The sequence below is a fragment of the Solanum stenotomum genome, chromosome 1 (assembly GCF_019186545.1).
Source record: "Solanum stenotomum isolate F172 chromosome 1, ASM1918654v1, whole genome shotgun sequence".
Lineage (NCBI taxonomy): Eukaryota > Viridiplantae > Streptophyta > Magnoliopsida > Solanales > Solanaceae > Solanum > Solanum stenotomum.
This window is the reverse complement of record NC_064282.1, coordinates 93,377,895-93,392,758: the sequence shown is the minus strand read 5'-3', so window position 1 is coordinate 93,392,758 and position 14,864 is coordinate 93,377,895. Positions and strand designations below refer to the sequence as shown.

At 30.6% G+C, this 14,864-nt stretch overlaps 1 protein-coding gene and 1 long non-coding RNA gene across 3 annotated transcripts in view; one reads left to right on the top strand and one right to left on the bottom strand.

Annotated features, from left to right (window-relative positions):
• LOC125871115 (uncharacterized) overlaps positions 1 to 14,864 on the bottom strand; it is a 367,917-nt gene that overhangs the window by 60,210 nt on the left and 292,843 nt on the right. The window lies entirely within an intron of this gene.
• Positions 4,002 to 5,535, top strand: LOC125871383 (uncharacterized). Its single transcript, XR_007447004.1, has 3 exons — positions 4,002 to 4,168; positions 4,780 to 4,939; positions 5,345 to 5,535. It is a non-coding gene; the product is annotated as an uncharacterized LOC125871383 (long non-coding RNA).

Below are 14,864 nucleotides of genomic sequence, written 5' to 3'. Positions count from 1 at the left end.
TATATATATATATATATATATATATATATATATATATATATATAGAAGTTGACTAAATTATGGTAACCGATTTACCGTACATTCAAAATATCCAAACTGAACTTCAAAATATCGAATCATACCAATTTAATTTGGTATGGCAATGGTATAGTATTTTTAAAAAACCGAAATTATTGAATTGAACTTTTCAACATCGTGTCATGCTCATTCCTACATTTATTATATCTTTAATTTAAAATTATAGGTTTTAATTATTTTTTTTTTGACATTATAAAATTCTATATCAAATTAAAATCAGCCAAACAAACTAAAACGAGAGAGGGAGTACTAATGTATATGCAAGTTATTCACAGAATAGGAAATACAATGCTCAAGGAATATGAATATTCCTACTTGTTTCTCAACCATGCAAGTAATGCTTACATGTCACTATCAACAATGACAAAACATATAAGCCACTTCTTTTTTAATATAAATGATTTTGTGGGCTATAACCTATTTATCAAATAGAAGAAATTAAAATTGTCCTAATATAGGACTCAATGTAAATAATTTCATGTAATATATAAAGTCATGACAATACTTTTATGTATATACTTATGATATCAATACAGTGTAACGAATAATTTCTGAACAAGAAACTTTAATGATATCAATACAATATATATATATATTGATTTAATATCAACTAAGCAAAATTATCGGTCTTAACGATACCAATTGAGTATATGATATTGATTTAGTGTCAGTTAGTAAAATTTGTTGGGGGTATATAATGTAATTATTTAGTTGGTATGAATGTAAAGGGATATATATTTGTAATTATTTTACTTTTATGGATATTTGCTTAGTTTCCCCTAAAAATATCATAGTTGTGTTTGGATTAGTCGAATTTTAGGCCCAAGCATTGGATTAGTCGAATTTTAGGTTTATACAGATTTTACGTTTGACCCAATTTAACAAAGAAGATTTAATTTGGATTTAAAAATCTTACACCATTTTTTTTGGGAAACTTACAGAAATGTCATACATTTGGGGTAAATTACATCTTATCCCAAAATTTCTCCTATTACAAAAATTTCGATTTTTTCATTGCTTTCAGATACATTTCTTGGTTGTCCATTACATTGCAAGTAATACATTACTTAATGGGAGGGATGTATCCGAGAGGAGAATTTTGTAAAATTTTAAATGGTAGAGAATTTTAGAGATTATGATATCTCAATTGGTGTTACGTACTTTTCCAAAAAGAAAATCTTAACATTATAGGCAGGTAGCTAAAGAAATTCAGTCACTTAATCCTAACGGTTTGTAGACGTCGTCAACATATATTCAATATATCATATGTATAACTAATGTATAATATATATATATATATATATACCTAGATTATACACATACTATAATGACCTTCTAAAGAATATTCACCCACTTAATCCTAACTGCTTGTCATAAAATGTCATCACAACACATCATTTAAAGTGGAATTAGTAATATTTTTCTTCAAATTATACAAAAATTAAAGTCTGTTTAGCCAAGCTTCTAAAAAAACAACTATCATGTCCCAAAATTGAAGGGATAAATTGGTTTTGGTGTCTTATCTATGATCCAACGAACAAACTATAACACAAGTGTGCTACACGTTCTCAATGTATGTTTAAGAACATATTTCATGAGCTCGAAAAATCAATAAAAGTTTAATAATCAACAAAGTTCATAATACATTTTAAAAATTAAATTTTGAATCCAACTTCATCATAAAATCTATATCAAGAAGTAAGGATTATCCAAATTATATCAAACAAACACTCATCTCTTAAAGAGCAATGTAGAAAAATTTTATAAAAGAAAATTTTCTTTTTTATACATTTGTTGCTTTACTATTGTTGTTCGTCTTGTATTCCCAAGATACTTAGAACAAAACTTTGAAGAACTTGGTAAGACACAATAAAGTTTAAGAACATTTTCACAACTAGAAAATTAAAACTAGTAGAGAAACTAGAAACAGAAACAAATTAGATAAAATATACGAAATAATTTTTTTCTTAAAGAAGAATTGTTGTCAATCTGTGTTTAACGAATCTTACTGATTCCAACAAACTTTGCAGAAACACGAAGTTACCAAAGTTTAATGAACCAGTGAAGAACAGAAGAGCATAAATTAATTCACAAATCTAAAATCTGTAACACATACCAGAATCTGGAAAAACAGAAAGAAGATCAAGCCCACTGAATGCACAGTGTCCCCTTAAGGAAATTATTCCCCTCTAGTATCCGAGGTTTGATTTGGAATATGTCCTCCCAGGATAGAATGATCTCAATCACCAGTGTATTGATACCCAAAACGCTGGTGTCAGCGAGCCACTCAACGGCAGTAAAGTACACTTAGAATACTAGATTTAGTAGTAGAAGAAGAAGTTCAGAAAAATTCTATTTTAAAATGAGAGGAAATCCCTCAATTTATAGAAAACAAAGGATAGTGTGAAAAGGTTCTTATTGTGCCTTACCGGAAAGGTCACAAACCTTTGGAAAAGTCACAATCTTTCGGAAAGGCCACCACCTTTCATAAAAGTCACAACATTTCATAAAAGTCGCAACTTTTCATAAAAGTCACAACTCTTCATAAAAGTCGCAACTTTTCATCAAAGTCACAACTCTTCATAAAAGTCGCAACTCTTCATTAAAGTCACAACTCTTCATAAAAGTCGCAACTCTTCATTTTCCATTCACACCTTTTAAAAACCCAACAACTATCACCGTTAATATTCCACATACACAATCCTTTGCAAGGTGCTATTCTTCTACGATCACGTATAATTTAAATCTTGCGATCGCAAATATCATATATCATATCATAAAGTTTAGTTCAAACTTGTTTGAAGCACGTTTGAATTATTTGGGTCTCGATTCAAAATTTATGTAAAAGTCACAAATAACCATAACAAATATTTTTATTATTTTTTGTACCGATATATAAAGAACTTATATTTCAACAATATAAGTCAACTAAGACACTCTAGGAGACAAGATCCATTGATCCAATCTAGCCATAATTAAATACTCATAAAGTGGAAGCTAAGCATAAATCTTGCCAATCCGTTAAGGAAGCTACAACGTTCACTCTCTTAGAATTTGAAGTATAATATTTAATCTTACTCTAATATCTATGCACATATATATTTACATAATAAGATTATTTATAGGGTAATTTTAAGAAAATTTATGATATGCCTTAATTGGTAACTTTATAATAACATATGTAATACTCTTCTCTTTATAGTCTGTCTCAAAAAATATATATTTCTTATATTTGGTACTTCCACTATGCAATTTTTCCTCTTTATTGACTTGGTACACTACCTAAGGTACAATAAATAGAATGATAATTTTACTATATTACTCTTTAAATATAATAAATTTAATATTTTAAAAAATATATTACTAAAATTTAATATAAGTTAATAATAAAGATAAATTAGAAACTAAGTTATAAGTTTGGTCTTGTTTTTCAAACTGGATAAGTAAGTGCACATCTATATTTAATATAGTAAAGTGTGAACAAGTAAAAAGTAGATAGAAAAAGTAACAATTAGCTTTAAACAACTTACTTTAGAACCAGAAGTTTTTATAAAAATCTTTCATTTTTTTTAATAACAAGAAAAACTCACCGTCACTATATGTATGTACAGGATATAACTCTCACTTCTATATAATAGCTCGCAAATCATAGATTAATTTTTTTTCTTTCTTTTCTTAAACTACCTACACGAATCGAATAAACAATCTTTATATATAACTTAGATCCAATATTTTCCATTTAATAAACCTCAATACTTGCTACAAATTCCTGCATCATTCTTTAACCAATAAATAAAAGTTTATAAAATTGTCAACCCCTTCTTGAGATCTATGCATGCATTAATTGCTTCCTCATTTCATCAACTCTCTTCTTTCCTCTCATTGTTTGTATATATACACAACTAGTACATATCATGAATTTAAAGTCTTAAACCTTAGAAGAAGAAAGAAAAAGAAAGTTCAATTAGAAGAGATGACAAATATTAAGGGCTTGAGTTTAACCATTTTGTTGGTTAGTGTTATTTTAGCTTCTAGTTCTATACATGAAGCTTTTGCACAGGCAGGGTATGGAGGTATTGACCCCTTCGAGGTAGGCACACGGATTTAGAATTTAAACTTCATATATTTTAAGTTATAAATTTACATTTATTACTTTTTCTTTTTTAATCTATTTGTTTTAAAATAAAGAAGAGTTTTAAATTTGTTGGTCTTAAATTAAAGATATGTGAAATGTATAAAAAAAAAAATTGAATTTGTGATCTTAAATATATTATGTAGGATGTTGGAGGTTATAAGGAGTTTTAAATACTCCCTCCGTTCCTAAATCAATGTTATTTTAACCTTTTCATTTTGTTTCAAAATAACTGATGTTTTATTATCAAGAAGACATAATGATGTTCTTTTAATTTTATCTTTTTTTAAATAAAGAAACTACTCAATAGTTATATTTTTTTCAAGCTATTTATGAAGAGTAAGTAAAAATACATTTCATTTTCTAGAAATAAATAATTTTTTTAGTGGTGCGCGTAAGCTAAAACAACCACTTATTTAACAATAAAGAGAGTGTAAAAAGTGACATTTTTTAAAAAATAGATTGAAAAAGAAACACGAAAAATAACTTTTATTATAATTTTTATGAATTTTTTACGTACTTCACGTTAAAAATACTGACTTCAGATTAATTTGATACTCTTATTGCAGGCAGCTTTAGTTCACTGTAATGCTGGCCCTATTGAAAAACAAAATTGTTGCAAAGCACTAAGTGCTGCTGTACAGAATGAGGAATTCTGCTGGTCTTCTTTGTTTGGACAGATTTTCGTTACTGATCTTATTAACTGTCCTGTTATTCCAAAGTGCTAAAGTAAGTTAATTATATTACACCATATGTACTATATTAGTGTTTAATTTTATGTAATGATGTTTAGGAAAAGATATTTCGTATATATTAAAAATAGTCTTAAATATGTTATGAAATTTTTATTATTATAAAAATATGCTTTTGTGATTAAGTCAAGATTCTGAATATTACATATTAAGTGAATTTTTGCAATACTACGAATCAAGTGTGAAATTCCAAAATGTTGAGTAAGTTACACCGCATGTATGTATATCGTTATATAAAGTAAGTTTTACGTTGTCACATTTTGTCATTTTTGAATTTTAATAGTTATATTGTGTAACTTACAAATTTTCAATATATATATATATATATATATATATATATAGGACATTATCATCTCTTATTTTTATTTTATTTTATGTGCAGGTACTTGCCTAACAACGAAACAATGTCAAACAAGAAATCAATTAGCTGATGTTTTGACATTGATTTTCTACTATGTCTAGAGAGGAAAAAAAAACAAAGAATGAAAAGTTGAGTGTTATAGTTCTCTGTAATATTACCTCAATATTGAGTACTTAATTAGTCTGTGTAACTTGATAATGAATAAATGTGTGTTGGTTACCAATTACATGGAGTAATTTGTCTCAAATAATATATTTTAACATGTTCTTTTTTTACCTCTCCCGAGCTCTCACCTTTTTGCTTCCTTGATGACTCGAGCTTACAATCTTAAGATTGGAAGCAAGGATTGACCAGGATGCTTACCATCCGAGCAGTTTTCTTAATAAAGACAATTAATTAATCCCTATATATAAAAGTGAGTATGATTACTAGAATATATATGTCCTCAGTTCAAAGAAAGTCAAAATTATTTCAATAAATATTTTTAAAAAATTTAACTCAAGTCAAACTCGTTGTAAAAGGTTGATCTGAATAGGGATGGCAATGGGGCGGTGCGGGGCGTGTTGAGTTTAACCCGCATAATTTTTAATCCGCCCCGCTCCACCTCCCATAACAACTTTTTTTTCATTTTCAACCCGCCCCGCATAACTTTTAAATATTTTCTTTTTCTAGTTAAGTTTGATAATAAAAAAAAAAACTCATTTTTTCATTAAGTTGTATTAATTTAATAGGATAGTGACTTAAAATTTTATTTTTTAGAGGTCAATTGAAAACATGTAAGAAATAATATTATTTTCAATTGAACCATTTTCATTTATTATCTTGAATATTTTAATAGTTTTAAAGAAATTATTTTGATAAATAATGCTCTATCACTCGTATAACATGTAAAAAGTTAAAATTAAGTTTGAACTCACATGAAATCACATATACCCGCAACCCACCCCCACCCCCCGGCCCACATTAATTTTTAAAAAATCCACTTCAATCCACCCCGCACAACCTTAAACCTGCCCCGCATAGCCTTAAACCCACCCTGCCCCGCATCCTCCCCTCCCCATTGCCATCCCTAGATCTGAAAACTCAGCTCAGGTTAACAAGATAGAATTTTCGTACCATGAGTCCATGACAATCAACCCACTATTCTTGGCAGGCGAATATCAGAACATTAATCAAAAATCTATCTATATATAATAAGAGAAGTGAAAGCGCCACATGTCAGCGCCACAATAATTAGAAATTATTTTACATTAAAAAAAGAGAAAAAATTGAAACTAAAGAAAAATAAAAAACGATTTTACATTTAAAAAAATAGAGGAAAATATTGAAATTAAATAAAAAGAAAAAGACTTCTGATCACGTTAGAAGCCAAATTAGAGTTTTTTTACCTAGTTAAAATTAATTATATATAATAGGATTAATTAATAAATTATTATTTAAATTGTTACAGTTTTTAAAAGTTTCAGATACTGATATGAAACTTCCAAACAGTTTTTTTTTTTACGGTTTTTACTTTTATCGGATAATAACTCACAAATTTTATGGACAACACTGTATTTTTAAAAGTGGTGGAGGAATACAACAATTCATTTCAAAAAGTCGAAGCAGCGTATCAAAAAGTTCACTCCATTAACAATACATGCATTGTATTATATGTAGTTTTTTCCTTTTTTGGTGGAATTTGAATTGAAGACAACTATTCAAAAAGATTATTCAACTTTATACTCAAATCTTTTAAATTATAATAGATTGTTTCTCTAAATATAGTTAGAGATTGTAGATTTATAATTCAAATAGGTGTGCTTCAATAGTTTTCCAATTCATACGCCTTCGTGCAAAATATCCAATGGAGATTGAAAGTTGGAGTTCTACAACGATGGGACGTACCATATAAACATTACACATCTTATTTTTTAAGGTAAGTTGTATTATTCTTTTTCAAGTTATTATAGCATATATTGAATTTCAATTTGAAGACATACTTTTAGCCAGAATTGTCAATCATATGACTAAGGCAAAAGAACTTCACTAATTGCCATTATAAATCAACATATTTTTTCATTTTGATTACATTACTTAAAATATGCAGCGATATCTCGTGTACTTCCAAAAAGAGTAGAGCACATTTTAACAAGGACAATCAAGTAAGCATCGTTAAGGAGAAAATCAAAGAAAATTCTGTTTAAATTGATGGTTCTCCATCTCTCATTAACTCTTTGCTATAGCTAAGTTTATTTTGATTTCATTATATTTCATTGTATTTGACGTCATAGTCTCGCAGAGAAGTAATTGGGTTTACTGTTCTTTTTTTTTTTTCTTTTTTTTTTTTGTATATTGGCTCTTCTTATCGAGGCTGTACAAAGTAGTTAGTTTCAAAAAAGTTTATTTTCAAGAAAATGTGTTTCTTGATTATTATTTTTAATTTGAGCAAAACATTACCTTGCACAAATCGATGGTAGTATAAGTATATATATGTCATTTGCAGTGTTTATACTCTATTCCACATTTGGTGCATACATTATTTTCAATAGAGAATTCAGACATTTATTTTAGTACCATTTAAATGATAGTTTAGACACATATTTTAACTGCATTGATTTGTTTCAACTGAACAATGATTTTAAAATATACCAATTTGAAGAGCTTAATGTTATACTCTTATCAAATTTATCAAAAAACAAACTATTAGTTTTGGTCCATTATAATTGGAGCCGCGATAATTATATTGTGATTACATTTAGATTATTTNGAAGAACTTAATGTTATACTCTTATCAAATTTATCAAAAAACAAATTATTAGTTTTGGTCCATTATAATTGGAGCCGCGATAATTATATTGTGATTATGTTTAATTATTTTTACTTTATTTTCAAAGTATGTCTACAATAATCATTAAAGTTGAGTTATATCTTTTTATTCAGTTCTTCCACCCTTAAATATTACACAATAACATATAAAGTTTTAGTTGATCGATGTTATTGTTACTTAGCATTTTGTATTCATTACCCATTTAATTCTATATAGGTAATTCATGTTGATTTGATGCACTTTGCGACTTGAAATTTTATGATAATTTTGTGTCATATTTGATCGTTGTTCATAATTATCCAGCAACATTACATTAACGTCATTAATAGAAAAAAATCTTATTGTTATTGTATGAACATGAAAATTACACATTTAATAGTATTCAAGATGTGTCAGTAAGTGCTGAGAAACTTTTTTTTTAATCAGCATCACAAATATGCAACAAAACTCATGAATGGAATGTCTCAATTCTCATATATTTATATACTATTTTAAATGATTTTNATCCCTAGATCTGAAAACTCAGCTCAGGTTAACAAGATAGAATTTTCGTACCATGAGTCCATGACCATCAACCCATTATTCTTGGCAGGCGAATATCAGAACATTAATCAAAAATAAATTCTAATAATACGATTTTTCTTTTAAATCAATGATTTGGATCGGAGAACCATAGGTTAGATAATCTTAATTCGTCACAATTTCTCCATATTTCTAGCATAAAAATCTACTCATATTCACGTATTAAACTCAAAATAAAAGCTTAGAGACATTATCTTCTTGATTCAGATTGAAATCCATATTTTTCCCTTCCTTTTATGCTCTTTTTTTTTGCTTTTTCTTTTTCTTTCTCTGTGGTTTTTTCTATTTTAAAACCAATATTTCAGCCCTTTTTCTCTTGTACTCCTTTTTTTTTCTTCTTTTGATCAAAAACTAAATAACACTTCAGTAAATTGGGATTATTACATAACCCTTTAGTAAATTGGGGACACTTTATAATTTTGTGTTTATGTCTTAATTAATCTCTTTTCGTAGCTTAAATGTGGTATTTGTGATCTTTGGAAATGGGTGATATAGTTCTAAGGTAGTTGGATAGGTTTCAAAAGAGTTTTTCGGCTTGAAAAGTTGATGAGTTTGATTAAAGCCAATATTTGAGCAAGAAGAGGTCAAATAAAGTTTCGATAATTTTGTTAGTGTCCAAAAGGTGATTTTTGATTGGGATGGATGTGGACAGATCTCGTGGGGCCCGAGTGTGATTTGTGCCCTTGGATCAGTTTCTAGTTAAATAAAAAGAATAAGTTTGACCATGGTCAACTTTTGATCAAGACGGCGTTATATTTGTGATTTAATGATTTCAACAAGTTCATAAAGTGTTTTACAAACAATATAGGAGATACCTATGAAGAGGCACTCGGATGGATAAATCCCTTACTAAGAAAATTTTGTAATTGAACCTTTAATTCCCTTGGTGCCATTTGATAAGGTAGAATAGCATGGGGCGAATCCCTAGCTCTAAATCGATATTAAAGTCAATATCTCGATATGATGGTATGTCATGTAAATTCATGGGGAACACATCTAAGAAATTATACACTACGACCCAATAGTTGGAACCTTTGCCCAAGTATCCTGAGGTGATGCCTCTAACTCATTTGCTTCCATATTAGGAGTCTCTTAAGGTGCTAGGGACTTGGATCTGTCTCGCACTTGATCAGAAGTTCGGGCATGGGCATGGCCCTGGCTGGAGTCACTGCTCTCTTCTTATCCTAAACTCCATCTCTAGCTTATCGTTTATTGTGATTTACAACCAAATGGCTTACTTGGGGTGCCTCAACTCTGGCTTCTCCTGAAAGTTTCCTCACCATTTGAGAGAGAAAAGAATGAAAGAGCCGGAAGCTAATTTGGATCACTAGATACCAATTGTAATCAAGTAACTACATGTAGAAAAAAAAAAGAAATTGAGTTTTCCTATTGCTGTGTAGCCTCTTGAAGAGCAGTACAAACATCTTTGTACCATTCGACTCTACTAGACATGTCTTTATACAATGAGATTGACGAATCTAAGACTCTAATATTAATCTTGTTACAATTCAAACCCCTTGTGATTGACACACACTAATCCCTCGATGATAATATCTGACTAACTAAAACATGTTGTAACTAAGTCATTAATCATTATTGAAAAGCTTTTAAGCAAGAAATGAGAGGTTCAATCATAATAACTAAAATATCTAAGAATAGTCATAAAACAAGATAGATAAATGAACAATGTTTGAATGGAGTATATATCAGTGATTAAAAGATCTATGGCAGCCTAAATGGAGTAGCTCACCCTCAGATTTGAAATACTATAATTGCGCTAAAGCTGAGGTCAGATGGACAATTCTTGATTATAGTCTACACTCAAAAGAAAAGTGGAGGAGTAGCACCACTACAAATACTATGTATTGGTAGGCATCATAGGCCGACTAAAATTAATAACAAGTATATAAAAAGACAAGTCATAAAATAGGTAGACAGATACAATTTCACATAGTCAATAAACTCAACAAGTCAAAATATTATTATAAGCCAAATAAATAGACTCATTCCAGACATATCAATGTCATCAATTACTACACACATAAGTCATCACAATATATAAAATGACATCATAAAACTCTGTGCAATACAAGTAGTCACATAGAATCCTGACAACATATCCACAATGATTTCACAGATGTATAGCCTCTGTATCATATTAGTCCCATTTGTCACTCATTTAATCACTCATATGGACACACCTGCTAAAGTGACTTTAATTTTGTCTTACTACTAATTATGACATGCAGGAGATCCTAGGTGTCTATGTACCGTACTAGCATAGTACCCAATCCATCACCTAACTACTGTCGGTAGGCTCACATCGAGCACAAGCCACTCTTCATCAACATATATCATATTGGTGTGGTACTCGATCCATTATATAATTTCTTAACTATTAGCTTACATTAGACTCGAGCCACTCATTATGAGAACCATACATGCTTTATTATTATCTCAGCATGGTCTTTGTTTCTTAACTCTCAGGACAACACAACAAGTATAATGAATATCACAAGTACATATTACAAACACAAGTCATTATATTTATACAAGCATTGTCAACCCAACTGAAATTAATCACAAACTATGTCTAAAGACCAATCAATATGCTCTATAGATTCACAACACACACGAGACTAATCAAAGTATAACTCTAGATATCATATAACCTACCTCAACCAAACACTTGGACAAGCAAGATACTTCATGTGAGCCTTTCTTTTCTCAAAGTCTCAGAATGCTCAAAATCTAAAACTAATAAATAGACCAATATTTCATCATCTTTACTTCAAACAATAGCATTCATCATTCAAAACTCAACTCTACCCTCTATCAAGGTATAATTCATTATTGAAGGGTTATATCATCATACAATAGTTTTTCCATCATAACAATAGCCTAACAAATGGAGTTTCTACTTCATTCACCCCCTAAGAGAAGTTTTTATGCCTAAGGAATCATTTTATGGGATTCTAGGTCCCACAACATCATGAACAATAACTAGATTATTAATTTCATGCTAAGAAGTATAAATTAACAACTTAAAATCAATATAACCTCTAATCACATCAACCCATATGCTTCCTCACAAAATTCATGAGTTTCAGGGTTCTAATCCATAATCTCTCCATTAAGAATATCCCTTTGAATTTTAGGATGATATCGAATTACTAGATGAAATGGTTGACAGAGAAGACTTACCTCAAAAATGGAAATAGCCTTAGACCTAGAAAAAATACCCATTGAATATCTGGTTCGAATATTTTAAGTTATGAGGAAGGACTTGGATAAAATTAACTTAAAACATACATTTTATCTCGTGTCGTCTTCTACAACGATCATCACCTTTTCTACAGAGGACTCATTATGGTGATCCCTGACACTTGAATCTACTCTCGTTATGGCGAGCTAAAACTTGCTACAATGGTCTCATTGTAGAGAAATACCCAACCAATGCAACAAAGGCCCCTATAATGGGAACCCCATTCCACAACATATTTTTTCATTACAATACATAACGACATAAAATGAATGTGACAAGCACCAAAAATACTTGTTTCGAACTCTCTACTCAGTCTTTGAGTCTCCTATAGAGGTCTAAAGCACTAAGTTACTGTCATGACCCAAAGACCTGGCGAATAGGATCCCAAGAGATTCTAAACAAGCCACTTGGCATAAGCATGACACTAAGATAGACAAGATAAAGAAATAAAGAGGTAAATCTGGATATAAGTCTCAATACTTCAATGACATACGATACCAAAATTAGAGTACAACAAACTCATAAGTGAAAACATACTAAGTCTGACACCAAGCCTCTGCATCATAAGTGTGACTAAAACAAACCTCTAGCTCACAAAAGAAGTCTGAAACTGAAATGACATGAAAGCAATAAAAGATAAGTAGTGGAAAAGTCCTTGAATCATGAAGACTCACCAATCTTCTAGTAAAGTTGATTTAATCTGATCTAGCCACGACCAGATGAAGGAACGCCAGACCCTATATTATGAAACAATATAGGCACAATGTGTGTGTGTGCGTGCGTGCGTGTGTGCGTGCGTGCGTGTGTGTGTGCGTGCGTGCGTGCTTGTGTGCGTGTGTGCGTGTGCGCGTGTGTGTGTGTGTGGAGAACATGCATAAACATAAACGTGAAATATGATAAGTCTTGAAAACATATTGATGCATGACCAATAAAAATAAGCTAAAATCATAAATCATGAGACAATGCCAATGCAACATTTGAAAAACATAACATAAGCTTAAATCACAATCTTTGAGGAAGTCATAACTTTTTTAAGAAAATCATAATCTTTTGTGGGATGTTTACCATTAACCGACATAGGTCATGTGAGTTATAACATAGAATCTGGTGTCTTACTCCAATACCAAAAATAGATTGTCCTACTTGCCAAGGTAAGGACCTTCATACTTAAGCTTAGGTGGATCCACTAGCTATGTCCAATCGGGACCATGTCATACAGGGATACGTTATGGGACAAAAGGATTGCTTCTACAGACCCGACCTCTACTAACGGGAGAGCCTCCATCTCAAAGTTCTCTCAGTACTAAGTAAACTTCCAACAAAATAAGCATAATCATATCATAATTATAATACTTGGAAAGGTAAGAATCTAGTAATACCAATCCAACCATAAACTTCATATCATAGAATAGATCCTTTCAAAATCATGATTTCATAACATATTCATAAAGACACTTATCTCACGGCATTTAAATTATGATCATCTTTCATTATGAGAATACTTCAATTTGAAGCAACCTTTTTCATAAAACATCATGATACTTTATCTAAAAATATCCTTGATTCATAAATTCCTCAATTTCATGATGCATATGTAATCTTAAAACATAGTTCACAGTCATAAAATAGGCATATGGCATGAGTTCATATGAAATACATTGAAAACATGTAATTTAGATCAAATCATGCACAATAGGATCAAATAGGATGAATTTAGTCATAAATAATTGAACTCATGAGAAAACATGCAAAACCCTAGAATTTGGGTGAAATCTTAAAAGAGAATTTGAGAAATCTTTGGGACTCAATGGATGAAAGAGAATCCATTGATGAACTTCCCACATACTTTGATGAATCCGAGCTTTGGAGCTAGAGGAGATTTGAAGAACCCTAGCTTTCCTTGAAGATCCTTGGAGAGAATTTGGAGAAGATGACTTAGGAGCCTCTGGGGATTTTGAGTGAATGAGAGGGAACGCGGGATTTAAAGGGTAAAATCAGTTATAGGACCTTAAAATGTTCTAGAAATGATGTAGTTAGTTGTTAAAAGGGTAGGAAAAGACCCAAATAACCCTGAATAAAAACTGCCAAACAGCCTCTATGGACCGACCTAAGGTCTGTACAAACTTCTACGGACTGTCTTAGTTGTTTGTAGAACCATGTCCTAGAGACTAAAATTCCACTCACTTTCCACGAGCACTTCCTACGGTCTATAGGCCCCAACCATAGAACCCTAGGTTACTCAAAATTTTACCAAGTCTGGAACCTTTCCTACAGACCAAATAACCTTTTGCAGACCGTCTTGGTGATCCATAGAAATTCTTTTGGGAATTGTTCAATTTCCATTTTCCAGGACCCAATCTACGATTGCCTCCTACAAACTGTAGGACCTTTTACAGGACGTAGGTAGGCTCGTAGGAACTGCATTAGTAGCTAAATTTCAAAGTTTTCTTTCCAACTCAACTTACTGAGTTCTGAGGTGTTACAGTCACCTCCTTACAAAATACAACACAACATAACAACGGAAATCATCAAAATAAATCAAGAGATATAATTTTTAAAGCTTCCCTATATTGAGTTCTTATTAACTCAGTTCACTATGTGGTATAATGGGCTACCATGGCCCTAACAACCCGTAACGACTGAATGAATCGTTACACTACATAATTTGGGATAATAAGTAGCATATCAACTTAAGAAATATGAAATATTAATTTAGTCAAATAACTAATTCAGAGCTAATTAGAGGCGGAGTTTTCCAAGCCTAACAAACTTCAAAAGCGTACAAAGTAGGACTTGTAACGCTCTTACTTTGAGTGAAAATTGTTGGCAAGTGTCATGAACATGTCGACAAGCAATCCTCCTTAACTCTTCTTTTCCATTTTCTT